At 37.8% G+C, this 23,142-nt stretch overlaps 1 protein-coding gene across 3 annotated transcripts in view; it reads left to right on the forward strand.

Moving 5' to 3' along the window:
* Positions 1 to 6,205: 6,205 nt before the first annotated feature.
* Positions 6,206 to 23,142, forward strand: part of Slc7a2 (solute carrier family 7 member 2) — a 60,688-nt gene continuing 43,751 nt past the window's right edge. For all 3 annotated transcript variants that reach the window (XR_006150926.1, XM_042701046.1, XM_042701049.1), the window contains exon 1: positions 6,206 to 6,351. The gene's annotated coding sequence lies outside the window, so the exon portion shown is untranslated. The remainder of the gene's footprint in view (positions 6,352 to 23,142) is intronic.

A 23,142-nucleotide genomic window follows, 5' to 3' on the forward strand; every position in this document is an offset into this window, starting at 1 on the left:
CTCTTTTTAGAAATAAGTTTAAAAAGTTTTGAGAGGAGTATTTGATCTGAAACTAAGACTATGAGGGTTTGAGTGAAGACTTAGAATCCCAGCATATTGACTTGATTTATATCAAGCTAGTCTGCTTTTATGAAAGCAAACTCTATACTACTGATGAGAGTTTTATAAGTCCTCACTTGCAGAATACAGATCGGAATATATTTTTTAACTGAAATGCTTTTAGATTTTCAAAATACCTTGGAGCTTAACTTGTTCAGATAAGACATTTTAATAGAGTGATGTTTTTAGGATGTGAAAAGGTTTTTCAATCGCATATCTTTGCAAAAATTAAAAGAAGAAATATAGTCTTAATCTGAACAATAAAAACATGAGTACTAAGCCACTTAAAGTCAGTAGAATTTAAACGTCATAAATGGTGCTTGTGAACAAGTAAGTTCTGTGTGGAATGCCATTTTGTTATCTTTTAATTTTTTTTTACTTTTTCTGATTATTCAAGGTAACAGATGGTTTGCACTTAGTGCAGTGACCCAAACAACAAAGGAGCAGACTTTGCATAAAATTTTGTTGATAATGCATTTTAGCTCCACTGAAAAGGATCATATGAACCTTTTTAGCATGTTTACATTGTCCTGGTATTTTTTTGATAGTACAAGAGAGACGTGAAGAACAAACGGCCTTGTATTGTCAGTATTAAAAATAACTTTAAAAATAATTCTTATAAATTATTTAAAATGTCTATATTTTCCACATTACTTACTCTGGGTATGCCAAATCCCTGATCTGCTTCTAAAAGTAACACATTGTTCCAGTCACTTTGAAAACTAAAGTCACTAGCTATCTCACTAAAGTACTGGAAATAGCACTGGTAACTTTTATAAAATAATGCTACAAAGAATCACATGATTTGCAAACCTGATTTTGAAGGATATGATTTATTGTTCTGATAGTTATCAGCCAGCCTTTTCATAGTGGTTAGTTCTCATGGTATGTGGTGTGAAAGCTGCGGATGATGGAGGTTCAAAGTAGGCAGATGATATTCCTGAAATAGCTGGGCATGGTGGTACATAACACTAATATCAACACTTAGAAAGCTGCGATAGGAGGACCACGAGCTCAAAGCCAACCTGGGCTATGTAGTAAAACTGTCTGGGAAAAAAAAAAAAAAGAATTTTCCTGAAGTGAACTCTCCAAGTGAGTAGGTAGTGATTCAAAATTTGAATCCTTGCTGGGCGCCAGTGGCTCACACCTGTAATCCTAGCTACTCAGGAAGCTGAGACCTAAAGATCACAGTTCAAAGCCAGCCCGGGCAGGAAAGTCCATGAGAATCTTATCTCCAATAAACCACCAGAAAACCAGAAGTGGCACTATGGCTCAAGTGGTAGAGAGTTAGCCTTGAGCTGAAGAGCTGAGGGACAACGCCCAGGCCCAGAGTTCAAGCCCCGTGACTGACCAAAAAAAAAAATTTTTTTTTGAATCCTCTGTTTTACTCAACCTTTTTAAATTTTAAATTTCTTATTTTTTATTGGTATGATAAAGGTAATGTACAAAGGGGTTACAGTTACATAAGTCAGATAATGAGTACATTTCTTTGGACAATATCACCCTTCCTAGCATTCAATCTTAATGCATTACATATTATTCCAGGAGAATCACTAAAGCTGAACTAAAAGTAAATAATTTCTCTTGTAATTTGTGTGTATAAATCAGAATTCAAGCTATTTTTAAGAATTGGAAAATAAGAGGAGAAAAAATGCAAAATGTTCCCCAACAAAATGATTGTAGAAAAATGTTTCAATGGCTTGTTTTTTCTAGTAGTTTTAATAGAACATCTACTGAAATTACTTCCTGGACTGAAGATTTGCACATTATTAAAAACAATAGCATATACAATCTTGCTTGCTACCATTAGAACCTCATGGAGGTGTGTTTTATGTAAGAGTGAGCTATACAGACACATCTATATTAAACTCAAGTTTTCCTAACTGGTAAGTTAACTTCACAATGTTTTCAGACTTAAACACAACAAAATATTAAGAATATCACCATAAGTTTAAAAGGTACCATTTTTTCTTATTTTCTCAGACTACAGTGTTGATTTTTCTACCTTTATTTCAGTGCCTAGTGAGATAGGTGTTAGAGACTCAGAAAAAACAGACCTGAAGTTCCTGAAGAAGAAAAGTTGCCATTAGCCCTTTTTCGGGCATTTTTCCAGCTTTCCCACTGTTCCTTGTAACTCTTCTGACCATATTAGGTTATGCCTCTTAGGAATGTCAGAGACCTGAGAAAGAGAGAGAATATTCCTGGCTGTTTAAGATGGGGCAGTTTAAGATCTGGGGAGCATTTACAGCTGGCTCCAAGGTTGTTTCCTCCTTTCTTCCTGCTTCTTTTCTTTCTTCTATCTGTCTTCTCATTGGAAAGGTAAGTGGGCAACCCCCTTAAACCCAAGCCTGGTGCTAACCAGAGCCTGAAATGTCAATGCTAGGCTCTTATAGTTGGTATTCTGGGTGTGTTTATGGACTCTTGCTATCCTTGGCCTGAAGGTTGTATTTTCTAATTGGGATGAGGTCATCCTTAATTTATTGAAGAACATGATTACGGGCAATTGGTACAGGTTCTGGTGGGTGTAATGGAGAGTGTGCTTCTGTAACTCTTTAGGAAATCTTTGCCTTCATCCATTTATACCATCACACTAAGTTTGCAAGGGAAGATCTCTGCACTCACTCCGAGAAGGATCAGTCTTATGTTTTCTTGTCCCTGTCTTGGTTGTTAATTTGTCATTCCTTCTGTGACTAATTTAAATGGAACTAGAAGGAGCTCAGCATGGTGTGAGACTGTTGGAAATAGTGCTTTTTTTTTTCTTTCTTGCTTTTTAAGAAAAATTATTCACTTCTGAAACTTAAAGTTGGCCTGGGTGCAGTCCCAGTCCTTTTTCATTCAAAGATAGGATTCTACCACTTGAGTCACAGCTCCATTTCTGGCTTTTTGCTGGTTATTTGGTCTTTCCTGCCTAAGATGGATTTGAATTTCAATCCTTAGATCCCAGCCTCCTTAGTAGCTAGATTTATAGCATAAGCCACTGGCTCCCAGAGAAGTACTACTGTTTGAAATGTTGTTATTACTTGTTATTGCATTTGCTATTCTTCAAGTTATTTATAGGTCAGGCGCAGCCTACAATCTGACTCTAAAGCATTAAATATTATACATATATTAAAAACATGTTGTACTTAAACATCTACTGGTAGTTTATACTTTAGATCAAGCTTTTTCAGAGATAATAACCATTTCATAATAATCATTTTAGTGTTGCAAGGTATAAAACTGGAGCCTTTCCAAATACATATTTTTTTTTATTTCTTTTTTGCTCCTGAGCCCTGAACTCTGTGTCTGGGCACTTCCCCTCAGTTCTTCAGCTCAAGACTAGTGATCTACCACTTGAGCCACAGCGCCACTTCTGGCTTTTTTTGCTTATGTGGTGCTGAGGAATTGAACCCAAGGCCTCATGCATCAAGGCAAGCACTCTGCCACTGAGCTACCTTCCCAGTCCCAGCTTTCCAAATCTTAAACATCAGTCCTCCCCACTGAAAAAAAATTCTTTGCAGCTTAGACTAAGGTTAAAATTTAGAGTTGAAACCCATAGTAAAATTTACATTCTTTGTACAAACTGTCTCTTGACAAACTACTATAGTGAAACTACTAAATTTATAAAATAATGTGGTGTCCCTTGAGCAAATTATCTCATTTGGGAATCTGCAGCTTCTGGGCTCCAAGGCAAATTTTAAACTTTGTAATCTCAGTTTGCTTCATTTTAATACCTATGTATTCAGTAGCTATGGAATACCTTAGCAACAACAGTGAGATATAAACATAATTAAGAAGCTCTTGAAACTTTCATTCTAGGAAGACACGGTTTCTCTCTACCCAGACAGAGCTTCATAACCAAAAGGTGAGGCTCTTGTTTTCTGAAGTCCCAGTTGCATACATTCCATATTGTTTAAAAAATCTATTTTTAAACAAAGGAAACATTATTAAAACATTTTTAAAAAAAGGAAACCAATATATCTGTAGCAAAAACCTTATCTTAATCTTTTCTCAGCACCACCCCTTCCCCCACCAAGGTATTTCCTTTATCTTGTCTTTTGTGTGGTCACAAATTTTATACAGGTGACATAAAATTTTCTCTTGAGTTTTTTTAAGCATACAGTTCTACATTCACACTGTTGCGTAACAGACATCTAGATCTTTTCTTTTTTTTTTCTGGTTCTGTAGCTTGAACTCAAGGACCTGGGCCTCTTTGTGCTCAAGGTTAGTGATCTACCACGTGAGCCACAGCACAACTTCTGGCTTTTCCTGAACAATTTACTGGAGATGAGACTCTCATGGACATTTCTGCCTGGGATAGTTTTGAACTTCAGTCCTTAGATCTTAGCCTCCTGAATAGCTAGGGTTACAGGTATAAGCCACCAGCACCCAGCTTCTAGAACTTTTTAATCTTGCAGAACTGAACCAGAACCACTTCACTCATTAAACAGCTCCTTTTCCCCCTTTGTCCCCAAGCCTGACAACCACCATCCCACTTCCTGTCTCTATGAATGTGACTGTTCTAGGTACCTCATATAAGAAGAATCATTCAGTACTTGTCCTTTTGAAATTGGCATGGTTTACACTGGTACAGTGCCAAGGATCGTGCATATTAAAGCATATCTGAGAATTTACTCACTTTCTAAAAGTGAAATAGTATTTTACTTATTTTATTTTATGAATGCCCCATACTAGTTATGCATTTATCCACTGATGGACACCTGGGGTGTCTCCACCTTTTGGCTGTTGTGAATAATGCTGCTAGAAACTTGAGCATGCAAATTTCTAAGATCCAGCCTTCTTTTAGGCATGTATCAGAAATGATCTAGCTGATCACGTGGTAATTTTGTTTAGTGTTTTAAGTTTACAGTGCTGTTTTCCACAGTGGTGCTCCATTGCACATTCTTATCAACAGCACAGGAATCTAATTTGTCCCACATCCTCATGTTTGTTACTTGGGGTTCTGTTTGTTTGCTGCTGCTGCTTCTTTGGGGCGTGTGTGTGTGTGTGTGTGTGTGTGTGTGTGTGTGTGTGTGTGTGTGTGTGTGTGTGTCACTGGAGCTTGAACTCTGTGTGTGTGTGTGTGTGTGTGTGTGTGTGTGTGTGTGTGTGTGTGTGTCACTGGAGCTTGAACTCAGGCCTGAGAACTGTTCCTTAGCTTTTTTGCTTAAGGCTGGTACTCTACCACTGGAGCTACTGCTCTGCTTATGGCTTTTTGTTGGTTAATTGGATACAAGAGTCCCACTGACTTTACTGCTCAGGCTGGCTTCAAAGGCTGAGACTCAGATCTTAGTTTCCTGAGTAGCTAGGATTATAGGCCTGAGCCAGCAGCAGCAGGCTTACATAGGGTTTTTGACAGTGTCCATCTTGATGGATGTGAAAGCATGTTATAGTTGTAATTCTTAAGCTCTGTGTGTATGTGTGCGTGTGTGACTTTTCACTCAAGGCTGTGCTCTATGACTTGAGCCACAGTTTCACTTCTGCCTTTTTGTGGTTAATTAGAAATAAGAGTCTCATAGACTTTCTTGTCCAGGCTGGCTTCCAACCATGGTCCTCAGAGCTCAGCCTCCTGAGTAGTAGGACTATAGATGTGAGCCATCAGTACCCAACTTTCTTCTTTTTAAGGTGAGTTCTTTACCTATATTTGTACAGAGAAATAATTAAAATCTTGCCTGCTTATTTTTCCAAGATTCAAAACGTTTCTGTGTATTCTCTGAATAAGTTGTCTTCTGTATTCATTGTTATTAGTAATAGTGAAAACTTTAGGGGAGAAATCTACCGGGCTTTCCTGAACCTGAGTAGCATATAAATGTTAAAGCCCGTAACAATAGTGCTTCTTTTTCTTCCACAGTGCTTGTTAAATCCTTATAGGACTGCTTGGGAACAGAAGTTCCTGTCTCCTTCACCACAGGGTCCCCCACTGATTTGGTCCCCATTCTCTGGGTCAGGGCAAGTAACACAAATGAATGAAATAGGAAGAATGTGGGGAACTACAAAGAAATCAACTTAAAATGTTTCATGTACTCTTAACACAGTTCTCCAAACACATTGGGCGTTTGGAGCTGATAAACACTTTGTAAAAACTGGATGAAGTCCCTGACATTCTAGGAAGAGTAGGTGTGGAGTGAAATAGCAGCTCAGAAAGCCAGTGTTTTTATTCTAGCCTTCTTTAATGTCAGAACATATAAAGAATTTTAAATATATTTCCCATCTTAACAGATGAAGAAATATAAGGAAGTTGGTGAGACTTGAATCCTTGAAACTAATTCTAAAGTAAGTATTTCAGTTTCTTTCTTAAAGCTTGTTTGAGTAGCAAGAAAACTTAGTTTTGCTGTACTTTTCAGTTTAGATTCTATTGTTTTTTCTCAAGATAGCTTCACTATCCTTCCCTGTTGTCAGAAATGTCTTCTGAGGATCCATCAGTTAAAGTCCCATCTCCAAGCAAGTTTACTCTTTTTCCAGTTTGTGAATTATATCTTCATTAGGTCTTGGAAACATTAACAGTCATAAAGGTAAAGGCAGTGGAGACTGGTAACTTACTGACGAGAGAAGGATAAAACCAGGTAATGTGGATCAGAGTGTTTCAGATATCTCATACTGCGTATAGAAGGCAAAGTAAATGAAAAAGCACTTGTTTTCTGATCTCAAAACTTTCATGTATCTGGGGCCAGGCACATTGGTAGAACCCTCACTACAGGCAATTCCTGCTCTTCTTTTTTTTTAAAAAAACTTGTAGCCCCCCTAACGTCCATACTGCTCTCCTCCACTTTATTTATTTATTTATTTTGTTGGTCATGGAGCTGAACTCTGGGCCTGGGCGCTGTCCCTCAGCTCTTCAGCTCAAGGCTAGTGCTCTACCACTTGAGCCACAGCGCCACTTCCAGCTTTTTTGTTTTTGCTTATGTGGTGCTGAGGATTTGAACCCAGGGCCTCATGCATGCAATGTAAGCACTCTAACACTGAGCCACCTTCCCAGCCCCTCCTGCTCTTCTGAATTAAATGTGCCCTTGGGATACAGAAAAAAAGGAGGTAAAGAGAAACCACAATTGTTAACATTAAATAGATTGGTTCATTTCATCAGATGAACCTTTAAACTTAAGAAATGTTTACTAAATCAATATTTATTTAATCTAAATAGTGGAGGTGTAATAGTGTAATGCCCCTTGACCCTTTTCTAGAGTCATCAGTAATGAGCACATAACTTGTGGGTGTTTTCATTTCCTATTTCTAGTAGACTTCCATGACTTCCCCTTTTTTGGAGGATGAGAATGTTGAGAGAAGTGAGGTTTACACAGTATGGACTTTGTAAAGTCCAAACTACCTACCTCCAGTCTAACTATTGGTTTGTACAGAGAACTGTAAACTAAGCCTTACATTTTCAATGATGAGATAGAAATCACATCATTAATCACAGAATCTGTGTCAGATTAATAAATACCTTAGCTAATACTCTTCTAATTAAAACTGTTCTCATAAAATTTCTGAATCACCTACTCGTATTTCTAAAATTCTTTGCTGTGTTAGATGCTTTCCTTGTTCATTTAATCCTCAAGAGTTCTGTGAGGTCTGTTTTCAAAGATAAGATTAGGACTCCAGTGACTTTGCCAAAGACACATGGCTGGTAACTCAAAGCTGATTGGGCACCTTCAGAGCATGGTTTCTTTGTGAACCATAACTATATTCTTGCTTATTATTCTCAAGTACATTCATTTTGTGAATTGCTTTTCAGGTTATGACATAGTCTCCAGATCTAGACCCATTATCCCATCTTGATCACCTTCCACTGGACCATATGCTTACATTTGGTCAGCATTTTGGAAGATAAGAGGTATAGCCAGACACCTGATTATTCAGGAAATACTTGAGTGCTTACTCTGTGCCAAGTATTCAGAAGGGATTTGGGGTACACCTGGTCCTCATGAGCCATACATTCTCAGTTTACATGGTAGATTAGGCTTCTGTCCCCACAACCACTGTTAAGGAATTAATATATAAAAACTTCAAATGATATATTAAATATTTGATACCTCTTCTCTTCATCCCTTCAAACATTCCTTCTGTGCATTAGGAAAATAATGTTGGCCCAGCAGTACCTTACCCTGTAATCTTAGCTACTCAGGAAGCTGACAACTGAGGATTGTGTTTTGAAGCCAATCCAGGCAAGAAAATCCAGGAGATTCTTGTCTCTGATCATCCACCCCTCCCCCCCTCCCCCCACACACACCAGAAATAGAGCTGTGACTCAAGTGGTAGAGTGCCAGACTTGAGTGAAAAAACTATGGCCCATCGCCAAAGCCCCAGTACCAATGTATGCATTTGCAAGCATGCGCGCGCGCACACACACACACACACACACACACACACACACACACGGACTTTAATTCAGTGAAACTGATTTATTTCTAGGCACAACAGCCCCAGAAAGACTTTTGACAATAGGAGCAAAGGTTCCTAATTTTATCAGAATCATTTGATATAAAATCTGAGCAGTGAAAATATAAAAGATGCAACATGCAGGACCAAAAGAATTTATTTGTTATAAAATTCACTTTTAATTAAGGGATATGGAAAGAATTGAGGATATTAGATAGTTGAGAAGCCAAAAGATAAGTTAGGAATAAGCTAAGTAAGTTATAAACATATATACAATATTTTAGAAAATGTTTTATGTTTCAGTAGGAATGTGAAGATTTTTATTGTATGTACCTTGCAATAAAATCATTAAATATTAAAACATTAGAGGTTGTTGTAGTTAGAAAAATAATTTTCATGTGTGTTAAAAGTTTTAATACAAATATAAGGCATGAAGCGCATCTAGTTATTTTTCTTCATCCTTAAATTTTGATTGTCTGTTCCATGTACATTATTGCAAATATATATTTTTTACTGTCTTTAATCTTCAGGAAGTAGTTCTTGTTTTCTTTTATTTTGAAAGGTTCAAATCTGTTGGACATGAAGTTGTAAAATATCAAAGTCCTGCAGATACATTTTCAGTAACATCTTGATGATAACCTTTAAATTTTCTACTAAGCCAAGAATCTGGGAATATGCAGAATTCTACATCTCTCATTCTTCTACATTATTCGGAATGCAAAGAAAGGCTCAATCTTTGGATTTTGCAGACCTTCAGGACCAAATCTAAATTTCTGTCTGTGTTTTTCAGCCCCATTTTCATCATCTGAAAATGTAGTATTTTCCTGAGGTGGTTGTGAGAAATAAGTAATACATGCCAGGAGGCTAACATATAATAGAACAGTGAAGAGTCTCCAGTATTGCTTTTTCAGTTTCATACCCCAGTGTCTAGTGTCCAACAACCTTGCTTAAAAATTCAGGCCCATTTGAATTTTTTTCCCCATCTGATAGTCTCAGATCCCTTTCTCCTTTTCTCTTTCCCCAACATCCAAAAGAGAAGCAAAAAGTATCCTGCACCCATAAAAAATCTTATTTTCTCCTCAGAGAAATACATACACTGAGCTATATATTATACTGAGCTAAACAATATAATCCTTAGCTAGCACTGGCTTTTCATAGCCATGGTGGTATTTCTTTCTGGGTAGTAGTTCATCTAGGAACATGTACTTCATAACAGGACTTCAAGGAGAACTGCCTGTGCTTTACTTTCTGAAATGTGATTACGAAACCTTTGGTCATCTGGCTCTCTCTTCTTTCCTCAGTCTAGTGACTGTCATGAGAAACTGTAATCTCTGAAAGAAACGCACATTTCATTCTCATCTCTTCAAATGGTACAAACTAGTCTAAAACTTCAGTGGCTACAATAAAATAGAGCATTAGCAATAAATAAATAAACTGGGGGGAAGAGATTGAAGGGGTGATTTTAAGACATCATTACATTGCTTCTAAAATGTCAGCGACTTAAACAACAGGCACTTATATTTCATAGTCTTGGAGCTAGAACTCTGTGTCTGCATGGTCAGACTCTGGTGAGACTTCTATACCTGGCTTGTAGATAGCCACCTTTTCTCTGTCTTTGAAACACCCCCACTAAAGATGCTAGTTCCATTATGGGGTTTCCCCCTACATGACCACATATAACCCTACTTACCTCCCAAAATATCCATCTCTAAATATAATCACATGGAGGGATAAAACACCATGTCAGTTTGGAAAGAATGCAAACATTCAGTATATAATAATTAGCTAGTACTTAATTTTTCTTCATTTTGTTTTTTTTGATCTATGAAATAGAGATAATAATCATGCCTGTATGCTAAGATTTCTGAATAACTTATGTTGACATGTACAATGCACATATAGCCTAGCTCCTACAACCTATTATTTCCTTGATAAAAATTGACTCTCAGTAGTAGTATCAGATGTAAATGTCATAGCAGTAGTAGTTTATATGTGTCTGTTCTATGACCTTATCTAATTGCGAGAATTTACAGAATGCTTTTTAAGTTTTAAAATCATAATGGAATTCTCTTTTGCAATCTCAGGCTGTCTTTATTTAATATTCCTGTTTCCAGTTTCTTGAAACATTTTTCTTCTAACTCTCTCCAGGGTAGCCTTCACTGAGGCTGTCGAATTATCGGGCTCTTGTTTTGCCTCTGACCCTGCCTAATAAATAAGTGCTAGTTTCCAGTGGCCTCATGGCTCTTTGCTTCAAATTCTTCACACTTTTCCCTGCTACTCCTGTCTCCCTCATTCACTTCAATCTCACAATATACTTGAGGGGAATAAAAAGATCTTTAATAAGGACAAATAGGTTCCTATGCCAGATATTCACATTCATTCTACCAAGCTGGCCTTTTCTGATTGCTTATTCTCCACATTTTCATCTCTGTAAAAACTCCCAGACCCATCCAAGAAGAGCACCCTATCAGTTCTTCAAATGGATTCATCGAATATCAGGAGAATAGTCTGATCAATTGAACATTTCATTTCCCAACAATGAGTTAGGAAGAAAGAATTTTCTGTAGGAAGTAATTCATGATTGTTTTAGTGAATCGGGTTTTAAAACTATATTATTCTTAAGAAAAGGAAGAGCTAACCTGGTCCAAAAGAGAAATGTATGCATTACCTGAATTATGAAATTCTCTACAATACTTTAATAACAATGAAATTCTATTTTAAAAAACTATATATTCTTACTGTTGAATGTTTTTGGTGCTAACTTTAGACTTTGAAAGTATTTTTAGTCTTCAGTAAATAAACATTTTATATTTTAAAATATAGGTTACATGAGACAAATTGCAAACATGTTTTAGGATAGACTCTTCCAAGGTAGAAACTTAGTATAGCATGTATTTCATTAAAGCAGAGGTCATGTCAAGCTTAAAGGATTGTGGGAATGTATATGTGTATAAACACAAATGCTTATATGCTTTTTAAAAATTATTAGTGTTATTCAACACCAAAATCTATTCTCACTTGAAAAAATTATAAGCAATGTCATATTTAGTTCAAAGGTATGTGGTAAATTTCAAAGGAATGGTCTATATGAAGACAATTAGGCCAGTTTCTGCTCTCCAACTTTATCAAATGAGCCTGTGTTGAGGATTAGGATGATCAAGACAGATATATACAGTTCTCTTAGTCTAGGGCTCAGTTGATGAGTGGGGTGTCACAGAGTATTACGGGCTCTCCAAGGAATCATTCTCACTTGAGAGAACCAAGAAAAACTTTGGTGGGGCTGGGAAGGTGGCTCAGTGGTAAAGCGCTTGCCTTGCTTGCATGAAGCCCTGGGTTCGATTCCTCAGCACCACATAAGCAAAAAGAAAAAAGCTGGAAGTGGCGCTGTGGCTCAAGTGGTAGAGCACTAGCCTTGAGCTCAAGAGCTGAGGGACAGCACCCAGGCCCAGAGTTAAGGCCCCAGGACCGGACCCCCTTCCCCCCCAAAAAAAGAAAAGAAAAACTTTAGAAGAAGATAGGATCTGAAAAAGTAGGATTTGAGAAAGATCAGGAAAGAGGAGTAAAAGGGTAGTTAGAAAGTAGAGATAAAGTTAAGATATTCTTGATGGGAAACAGATGAGCAAAGGATTCTGGGGCACACAATTCCCATTGCCCAAAGTAAGGTGGCCATATGAGTAAGAAAGAGGAAAGAAAGAGGAAGATAGGTCAGAATTTATTGTATGTATACTGTGTACTCACACTGTCTTAAATACTTGTATTGACACTTATTTGTTTGTTTTTATCGGTCATGGGGCTTGAACTCTGGGCCTAGGTGCTGTTCCTGAGCCCTTTAGCTCAAGGCAAGCACTCTAACACTTGAACCACACCACCACTTTCAATTTTCTGGTGATTAATTGGAGATAGGAGTCTCACAGACTTTCCTGCCTGGGCTGGCTTTGAACCACGAACCTCAGATCTCAGCCTCCTGAGATCTAGCATTATAGGTATGAGCGACTAGAACCTGGTTTCACATATTTATTCTTTTTAAAAATTTTTATTTTATTGTTAAGATGCTGTACAGAGGGATTACAGTTATATGAGTAAGGTAATATGTGCATTCTTAAGGGAAATAACTCTAGACATACAGAATAAGAAACTTGGAATACTAGGACAAGTTTGTATTTTGGTTCACAGTGAAGTGTCTAAATGTAGTGAGAAATAATTGGAGCTCCTGAGAACTGAGAAAGATGGGGGTGGATAGAAGTCCTCAAGTCAAGTGCAGCAGTAGTATTTTCCTTATAATAAATTTCCAAGGTTAAGGGTATATTTTTTAAATTGGATGGCATGTTTATTTTTTACTCTGCTGTTAATTGTGAGCACAGAAATCCTAAAGTATTTAAAAGGGCAGTTCAACTTTGCCTGCTTTAAAGTTATTTGACATTTTAATCTAAAGCTGAGATTCGTAGTACAGAAATGATCTTTTGTATACCTATGTCATGCTTAGCATGTTTTAAATGTAACTTGGTTTTGAAAGGAAAGCACACCATACTGTAATGATATTCCCATTGATTTTTTTATATTACTGATTAAGCTAATATATGCAAAGTAACTGTTTTTCCTGTCTTTCTTCTCTTACCCTTTTTTGTAGTCCTTGATCTTTTTTAAGATACTTGCTTTCTAAGAAATATGAAATTGTGTGTGTGTGTGTGTGTGTATTTTTTTTTTTTTTGGAGGGGGCAGTCCTGGAGCTTGAACTCTACCACTTGAACTATAGCACCACTTCCAGCTTTATCTGAGTGGTTTAGTGGAAATAGGTGTCTAATGGACTTTTTCTGCCTAGGCTAGTTTCAAACCTTGATCCTCAGATCTCAGCTTCCTAAGTAGCTAGGATTATAGGTGCCTGGCTAAAATTTTATGTTTTAATAAAGGAGGTCATAGAAGTGTTTATATTTGAGAAAAATGGAGAGAAATACTTGCAGAGCTTAGGCAACATTTGAAGTACTTTGTATTTTTTCCTCATACCAAAAAAGAAAAGAAAAGCCTGTGAATGACTTACTTTTTTTCTTTGTGATAGATGGCAAGGGAACAGAGTGTGAGGTTGTAAGAATTTGCATAAGATTAACTTGGCAGAATTCTGATAGTTCCTTGATGTTTAATTCTAGGCACAGTTTCTGTCTTCTTAGTTTGCATAAACCTCTTGGTTAAGAAACTACACTGATGGAATGCTGCTGTCTCATCCACATCAATTCCTGCCATCCATCCAGAATTCTATTCCTGGAATTCTCCTCTTGAATCAAAGGCTCACTGTTAAGGCAGCCATGGCAGAGGAGGCTCTTTCCAGAGGAAGACAGACATGGAGCTGGGTTGTGTCCTGTTTTCCAGCTTCTGGCAGCAAATCTCTCATTAGTCTAGGGTGCTGGGAGCTGTTTGGCTAAGGAAGAAAACCCAGGACGGGAAGCCTTGAAGAAAACTCAGTGTTTGTGTCCTTGCTCAGGACGATGCATTCCTAACACATAGCCACTCATAAAAGGAAGACATCAATCCCAAATGTAGAAGCGAGTTTCTTCATGCTTTATTTTCCTACTTAAAGTGTGCTGTCAAGCTACTCTCACAAGCCAGGCCCGGTGACCTTGCATAAGGAAATTGTGTTTGGGAAATATTTTAATGTAGTGAGACTATGCCTACTCAACCTTCTTGGCAGGAAGAAAATATGATCCAGGCTATTCTTTGGGCCTCTGAGACTAAAAAGCTCACTGGCCACAAGAAGCAGGACAGAACATATGTCCTGGGACTTTTGTGTTTTATGTGTGCATTTGTACTTCCCTAGAAAATTGCTGAGAGGAGAGATTTTCAGGAATCTTACTATATGTTATGTTTTCTCAGATAGTGTAATAGAGTGTTGCTTATCATCTGTATCTGTTCCCAGTTCCTACCTGGCAGTTTTCATGAACACCTGAAACAAAGACTGGTTCTCAGTCACCCTTGAAGTTTATTGTGGCCTTTGGGATAATTCCAGCTCTTTTTTTTTTTTTTTTTTGTTGGTCGTGGGGCTTGAACTCTGGGCTTCAGTGCTGTCCTTTAGCTCTTCAGCTCAAGGCTAATGTTCTTACCACTTGAGCAACAGTGCTACTTCCGGTTTTCTGGTGGTTTGTTGGAGTAACAGTCTCATGGTCTTTCCTGCCTGGCTGGCTTTGAACCGTGATCCTCAGATCTCAGACTCCTGAGTAGCTAGGATTACAGGCGTGAGCCACTAGTACCTGGCTAATTCCAGCTCTTGTCCAAGTTAGGAGAAGTGAGTTCTAGGAAGAATTCTTGAAAGGGACTGAGATTCCTCTCTTCATCCCTTTCTACAGCAGTACCTGGAATGCAGGCATCTGAGCTGAAATTTAAAGAGCTTCTCTATGAGGTTAATGTTGTATAGTGTGTTAGCAGGGAACAAGCTGGAAGGAGCTCATGTCACTGATCTGCAGTTCACAGGCAGATGGCCTCTGGACCTGCCTGACTTGACAGAGAAGTATGCCTCTTGCTCAGACCTTTTACCTGTGACTTTTTTTCATTAACCGTTGAACTTGATCCTGCAGACTGCAGAGACATTGATGGGACTGAATATAGGCAATCAAGATTTAAGTTTTCAATACAGAAGAGTTTTAACATAATGAACAATGTTAAAGAATAGAAGGAAAAGTTCTGGGATGTAAGTTTAAAACATTCAGCATAGTTATTCTAGGGTAGATGTATTGCGTAAAAGTGGCACATTTGAAAACTTGGAAGGTTTTCTTTTTTGTTTTTTTATAAACCTGAAATCGTATAAAAGATATAGTTATTTTTTAAAGCTATAATTGGGTATTCCTTTAATATATTCCCATCATTCTAAATGTTTGAATTTTAAAGTGGATTTGCAATTGATCTAGCAATCTTGCTAATCTGCCCTTTAGTCAGGTTTGTATGAAACAGTTTGCTTTGAAAATTGCATGTAATACTCTTCAAGTCATTCACTAATTTTTATTTATTTAGTTTGTGTGTGTGTGTGTGTGTGTATGTGTGTGTGGGGGGGGGGGGTACTGAAGCTTGAACTGAGAGTTGGGTGCTATAACAGTTTTTTCACTCAAGACTGGCACTCTACCACTTGAGCCACAGCTTGACTTCCAGCTTTTGGGTGGTTAATTGAAGATAAGAATCTCAGACTTTACTGCCTGGGCCTCAAACCTCAATCCTCTTATCTCAGGCTCCTGAGTAGCTAGCATTATAGGCATGAGCCACAGGTGTCTGGCCTCATTAAATTTCTATGATTAGATTTTTCTCTTTTTTAGTAATATTTTATTTATTGTAAAGGTGATATGATTATATTTTCTTTTTGGGGGGAGAGGGGAGGTCTGGTCGTGGGGCCTGAACTCTGGGCCTGGGCACTGTCCCTCAGCTCTTCAGCTCAAGGATAGCTCTCTACCACTTGAGCCACAGCACCACTTCTAGCTTTTTTCTTTTTGCTTATGTGGTGCTGAGGAATCAAACCCAGGGCCTCAGGCATGCAAGGCAAGCGCTCTACCACTGAGCCACCTTCCCAGCCCCATGATTATATTTTCTTACAGAATGACAGATTGTTCTTTTAATGATATGCCTTGCTATTCTGATAGTTTTATGCTCTCATTTTTCCAATTTGATCTTTTTTAAAAATAAATCTTTTTTATAGTTATTCCAACTGGTTAACTGGGCTCTTCACTGGGTGATGTTTGTATACTGATCTGTTTATTGTGTGGTGTTTTTTTTGTGTGTGTCTGGAAGCTTTTGATTGTAAGCCAATTGTAAGGGAATCCTGAAGCCCTAAATTACTGAGCTTTTCTCCAAAGAAGATTTGCTTTTGAACATGAAACATGCTAGCAAATGTTTTATTAGGGGCATAAAAGTGCTACTGACCTGGACCAGTCAAGAACCTGTGTTTTGCCCTAGCACTAAGTATAGTTTTAACTCTTCATCTTGAAGAAGACCTAAGTATCTGACTCCTTCATATCTATTTATCTGCTTTCTCTATTCATTTTCACTTCTTCTCTTGTCTCTTTTTCTCTCTCCTTCTGTCCCTCTCCCTTTCTCTACCTCTGCCTTGTAGAATTTATATTACTTTCCTCCAAGAGCTACTATATTGTATTTTCATTTATCTAGAATGTTGTTTTGTTTTTCTAGGGAAGCTCTTCAGAATATCCAGTCCATTATACTTCTGGAATAGAAATCCTCATATAATTGCTAAGACATATTTCATAGTTTTCAATAAGCACTTACGATATGAAGAAGATATTTATATACCTACAAACTTTAACATCAACATATTTAGGTAAGATTCAGCTTCCTCAAGTCTCCTGGCATTTGAAATACAGGATTGAACATCTCTAATCCAAAAATATGAATGCCAATGTAGTACTCAAATTCTTGAGCTTCAGATTTTTGGATTAAAGATATTCAACTGCTAAAAGTTGGTAAAATCTCCAAATCTCTGAAATCTGAAGCACTTCTAGTCTCAAGCATTTCAGATAAGATATATTCAACCTGTACTATTTTGAATTTACCACAATAGATTATGATGTTAGTATGCTGATGTTTGCACATGCAGGAATTCTATACAAAGAGAAGATTGTTTATATAAAATATATCAGGGAGGAGGAAGAGGTTAGATGAGAGGAAGGAGGAGAGGGGATTCTGGCCCTTTGGTCTCACTCAGCTTCCCTTGCAGTAATGGAAGTGATTTGGAGAATAATTCAGCTAGCAATTCAGCTAACACTGGAGTATGGGGGTGGGGAGGACAGGAAAACGTAGGTTCTGTACCAATCCATCCCCAATCTTTGTGCCCAGGGTAGTAGCCAATGGGTCTTAGTTTTTTGCCATTAAAATTATCAGCAATTTGTTTCATCATAAATCCCTCTTTATAAATAATAGTGGATTTTATATGTGCATTATTTTCAATATTCCAGAATAAGGTTTTCAAACACACATCTTAGATGTATAATGGTGAATTCATAACACCCATTGCTACTTGCTCTGTAATGAGCACCTTAGGACCTACACGGAAACCTCTTAAGCATCATACTGATCTTTTCATTTTACCAGTGAGCATACAAGGGATCTGAGGAGTGGTGCTGATCTGTCTTTAACATTCCATGCTGTTTCCACACTGAGTTGCCGTTATGAGTGCACTTTCATCACTTACCCTAAGACAAAATAAGTGTGAATAATAGTAAACACATCTGCATCATTAGAAATTTTAAGTCATTACTTTTCCATAAATTCAATCTTAGATTTTGATTGAGAATATTATTTGTGATTTTTGCCTCTGTAAAGACACAAAAGCAGTTATTTTCTTTACATTCATTTGAAAGAATCAGAATAATTAGCTGAAATGTTTTGTGTGTTTCTCTATGTAGTTGAAACTTTCACATTTAACTCTGATTTTTTTTTCCCTGGCTTCTTTATAGCAGGAGTAAAACCATATACAATCAGGAACAAGTTTTTAACATTGTGATTAATTTCCCTGTGCTTACTCATGGTTTATTGCGAAAGCACTTTTAACTGTTGGAAGTGAAGAAATGACCAAAAATTATTGATTGGGGCAAGAGTCAAGGATGCACTTGGGCAAGTCTAACCCCGCAACTACTACGTTGTAATGAAGTTTGAACATTTTGTACATATAGGACTTGTATTTTCTCTAAAGTATAGTTAGAATGATCATCCAGCCTACCAGAGAAGTTTACCTTGAAGATGAATAATATTCTTTGGATTTCTTAGATGTGGCTGGAACTGGTCTACCTCATTATTCTGGACATTTTCAATCATGGGTATTTCTTGAAGAAAACAAATGTATATTTTAACCTTTCTTTAAAAAGTTTACTATGATTTGATGGATATATTAATTTGCTTGAGTATAGTAATCATTAGGAATAAGTAAATTAAAGTAAGTACACTTCATATACAAACACAAAAACAATCAAGTTCTAGAGGGGGAAACAAAAAACATAACTAGAAATTGCAGTGGTGATTATTGCTATTTGTTGTAATTGCTTCTTCAACAAATTGTCTTTGCATTCACAAAAAGATGTCCTGGAAAAGACTCCCCATACAGGAGTGGGTTTGGACATATGGACTATAGAAGGGGCAGTCCTGAGGTCGGAACAGGCAGTGATCTGAAGTGATTTGTTTGCTAGAGTTTCAGTTTGACGAGGAGTTATTTACCTTTAAGTTATCCAGGTAAAATTTTGCATGCCTGGTTGTTGGTGGTCTATGCCTGAGCTCCCACTCAGGGTACATTAAGCAACTGGATGGAGTTAGATGATGAAACATTGTTTTGCTACTTGCAAACAAGGACATTTCTGCAAGCAGGATTTGTTGAACCCTTGGCTAAGAAATATTCTTAAGCAAACTCAGTCCTTATTGACATAAGACAAATGTAATAGGGAGGATAAGTGGTGAGAGTTTGGATTCAGTAAATTTGCAGAATAATTTTCAGTGATTATTTGTAAAGTGTCTTTTGGTAACAGAAAAATAAATTGCTTGTACCTGAGAACATTCCCTAATGATAAAGCTAGTGGACTCAATCTGTATATCCAATGTTTAAAAACTACAATAAAAAGCAGACTTCTAGTTGAGTACCAGTGGCTCACACCTGTAATCCTTATCTACTCAGGATGCTCATACCTGAGAATCTAGGTTCAAAGCCATCCCAAGCAGAAAAGTCCTTGAGACTTATCTCCAATTCACCAACAAAAACTGAAAAGTGGAGCTGTGGCTCAAGTGGTAGAGTACTAACCTGGAGTAAAAAAGCTTAGGGCCAGCTCCCAGAACCTGAATTCAAGCCCTATTACTAGCACCCTCACCCCCCCCCAAAAAAAAGAGAATTTCTAAATACTGAAAGAAGAAACACAACTACAACTCTATGAACTTTTAACAATAAAAGGTAACATTGCTTGAAAAGAAGACAAATCCTGTCCAGATTGTAGTAAGATATTGTAACAAATACTCAGCATGAAGAATTAAGAGGAGAAATACCAGAAGGAATCACCGTGGCTTCCATGGAAAGGAAAAGTTCCATTTTTAAATATAAAAGAATAAAAAAAAATTAGGATCTTGCAAGCCAAGAAATGTTTGGGTTGAAGTTTTGTGAAATACTTCATTATGAAAGTGAACAAAGAAAGGGCAGAACCTACTATGGGAGTAATAGGTGACTGAAAGAAAGGAGAGCTGCTAAATCCCTATTTTGTCTATATGAAAACAGTGGTTGTCTGGAATTAAAAAACAAACACATGACCATAAGGGAACCTGAAGTCCAAGTTGGTAAGAGAGAACCAAAGTGCATTCATCCAGTTTATAATTTTAAATCTGGATGGATTATATCTTGTGCCAATTAAAGTAATTTGCTGATATTTGCAAGGAATACTGTCTGTGCCATCTTGGCATCCTGGGGTTCAAAAGAGAGAAGAAGAAAGGAGAGAGGCACTTACCCTTCTTATCAAACTGAGACCACTGTAGATTCTGGAAACCATAGAGCAGGAAGTCAGATACTATTCATCAGTGAAGTTCCAAGAAATGTAATATGTACTTGGAATAGAAATAACTGATCCCTAGAAGCATCATGAGTAAGGCCTAACAAACTCAAAATCCTCTTTTCCTGGTTCTTAGACTGGATTTGGTAAGTTTAAACCTAATGTGTTAGTATTTTAGCAAAGCCTCTAACACCATTTATTATGATTACCTTGCAATAAGCTGGAGATAACTGAATTTCTAGTTGGTTGCATGATCTCCTCAGTATAGAACAATGTGCTAATATCATTTTAGAGGGACATTCTTGGTGCCATGGTATTCTGTTCTTGGCTCTGCCAGGCCTAGCTTAATTTCTTTTAACTTTGAGAAAGACAGAAACCGTGCTTATCAAATTTTCAGTGACACAGAGATAGGTAAAGTACTTACTACTTTGGTTGATTGACTGGAATTACAGCCTGTGCCCAAATACTTTGAAATTTAATGCTGGGTTTAGGTTTTAAAGTAGTGCAAGAAAATATAATTAAAGAGCCTACTCTATGTAGTTACCTTTAAAGGAGGAAAATAGACACGAATACTTCAGTTGACTACAAAACAAGTATAAATTATTCACTCACTCACTGATTGAACAAATGTTTCTGAACTATAAAACTACTATCTTCAAAAACTGTGGGGATACAACTGATGAATACAACATAACCCTCAAGTTCAAGAAATTTGCAGCCTAACAGAGTCTATTGAATTCATAGGATTACCCTTAAGATATACCACAAGCCATATGACTTAAAAGAATATTTTGGCCCACAATTCTGAAAGCTGCCAGTTAGAAATCAAGGTGACAGTTGGGCTATGCTTTCCTGAAACTCATAGGAGAGATTCCCTCTTTCCTTTCTCTGGCCTCTGATAGTGGCCAATCTTTAGCACTCCTTGGCTTGTAGCTGTATCGCTCCAATTTCTGCTTCTGTCATCACATGGCATTCTTCCTGCATCACACAGCAATTTCCTCTTCTAATAAGGACACCAGTCATACTAGATTAGGGCTTACCCTATGATCTTTACTTAATAGCACCTTCAAAGACTGTTTCCAGTTAACCTTCTGGAGCAAGGTACTAGAGGTTAGGATTCAACATAGCTTTTGCAGGGGACACAATTCAACCCATAAGGATTAAGACATAAATTCATCCAAGCAGTTGTGTTTAATTATGATTTGAAAGTAAAAGTGACATAAAAGTGTAGAGTAGGCTGAAGACTCAGTGGCAGAGCATGTGATTTCCACAGCACTCATCACATGTGCGCACAGGCACGCGCATGCGCACACACACATACCACACACAGAAATGGCATAAGAACAAGTAATACAGTGACCTAATTTAGCTGGGGGGTGGGGAGTATCAGGACTTATTGGGAGCTATCCAGCATAAGAGGAAAAAGATTAACTTTCCAGGAAGAAGAAAGCCCTGAGGCACAGTGAGGCTTTGCTTTCTGAAGAAGTCTAGAGGAAACCCAATGTAGCTCTGGAGAGGAAGGTGAAGCAAAAGATGGGCTAAGGTGATAGAAACAGCAGATTCAGCAGGGCTCTGGCCATAGGCTGAGGCACTTTAGGGTGGTTATAGTAAACAAAGCAAAAAGATTTGATAGAAGTATATAAGATGAATGAAACCATAACCACATCCAACTCCAAACATATCTGGCCACATCTGAATCCCTTTGTTTTATAGGGAGTGCCATTTTTAGCAGTTGGAATTAATATCTAAATATGAAGGAAGATGAGTTAATCATTTGAGATTATTTGAACAAGGAGTATTTTCTGTATTCTTTGTTAAAATAGAATTAGATCTATGGGTAGAAGTTATGAGAAGAGACTTCCATGGAATAATAAGGTCTTGTAGCAATGAGAGCTACACAGAGAGAGAACAGGATGCCTTGATATTTGGGCCTCTTTTTCTTTTTGAATGCTCTGTAAGGCCATATATTGTGATGAAAGGGGTCCTGCTGTGAAGGTGAGGTAGGCAACAGTTCCCTCCAAGTAAAGCATCACTTGTGGATTCCTAGCATTCAAGTGTGACATGAAGATTTATGTTTCCATGTACCCTGTATATAACATCAAGAGCATAAATGGCTTTAAAAGGTCACTGAGGGATTGCAGAAACAGCTGGATTCATGCAAGCATCTTGGCAGAATTATTTAGACATTTCTATTCCGCGTCACTAAAAGCAAAAAAGGAGTGTACAAGATAATATGAAATCATAAGGAACTCAGACTCAGTTGCTTTTGTGTTTCCTGGCCTTCTGCTATAGTCATTGTAATTGCCCTTGACCTCATACCTTTGGTACACTTCTTTTTGTTCTCTCAGCTGCCTATGGTTAACCTCTTCTAACATCACATTGCACCAAACACATTCTATTTAGAAGAGATAGTATGTAAATGTACACATTCTGTTTACACCCAAAAAGCAACGTGTGAGCTTCATTGAGGGATGGGGGAGGCAGGACAGGACACACAGTACCAATCACACCAAGTGAGGTAAGGAGGCAATTCTCAGAGAAACACCGACTAGCTGCCCCAGGCATTTTAAAAGGAATTTCAACTTGCACTTGTATCTCTTGCAGGAGATCGGAGTTATATTCCCCTTTTCAAAAACTCATTTTCTTTTCCTCCCTTCTCTCTCATTTCTTCTCTCTTAACAGGTAGATAACCTGTTGGTTCTCATTCGTTGGGTTGCTGGCTTTTCCTCTTGGTCACAAGAAAAGGCTCAGGAGCCTCTATAGGGAAGAACCTTCTTGCTATCTCTGCAGTAGCTCAGAAGATCTGGGAGCCAGAGCAAAAGTGGAAGGAATGGGGGCAGGCCAGGGGCAGCCAGAAACATTAAGATCAAAGGGGGCACCGGTGGCTCACACCTGTAATTCTAACTACTAAGGAGGCTGAGATCTGAGGATCTGGGTTTAAAGCCAGCCTGGGCAGGAAAGTCCATGAGACTCTTATCTCCATTTAACCACCAGAAAACTAGAAATGGTGCTGTGGCTCACGTGGTAGAGTGCTTGCCTACGCCTCTCCTTCCATGTCTTCCTGTTGGGACAGCAGATTTGGTCACCTCTGCTCTTCTCTGGCAGTCTGCTGCTAGCCTCTTGGTATACCTGCCACGTTGAGCTCATTCCTTGTCTATGTGACTCCAGTCTGACCACCAGTGCTTTGATTCAG

Source organism: Dipodomys spectabilis, unplaced genomic scaffold (genome assembly GCF_019054845.1).
Source record: "Dipodomys spectabilis isolate Male_0828 unplaced genomic scaffold, ASM1905484v1 ptg000009l, whole genome shotgun sequence".
Lineage (NCBI taxonomy): Eukaryota > Metazoa > Chordata > Mammalia > Rodentia > Heteromyidae > Dipodomys > Dipodomys spectabilis.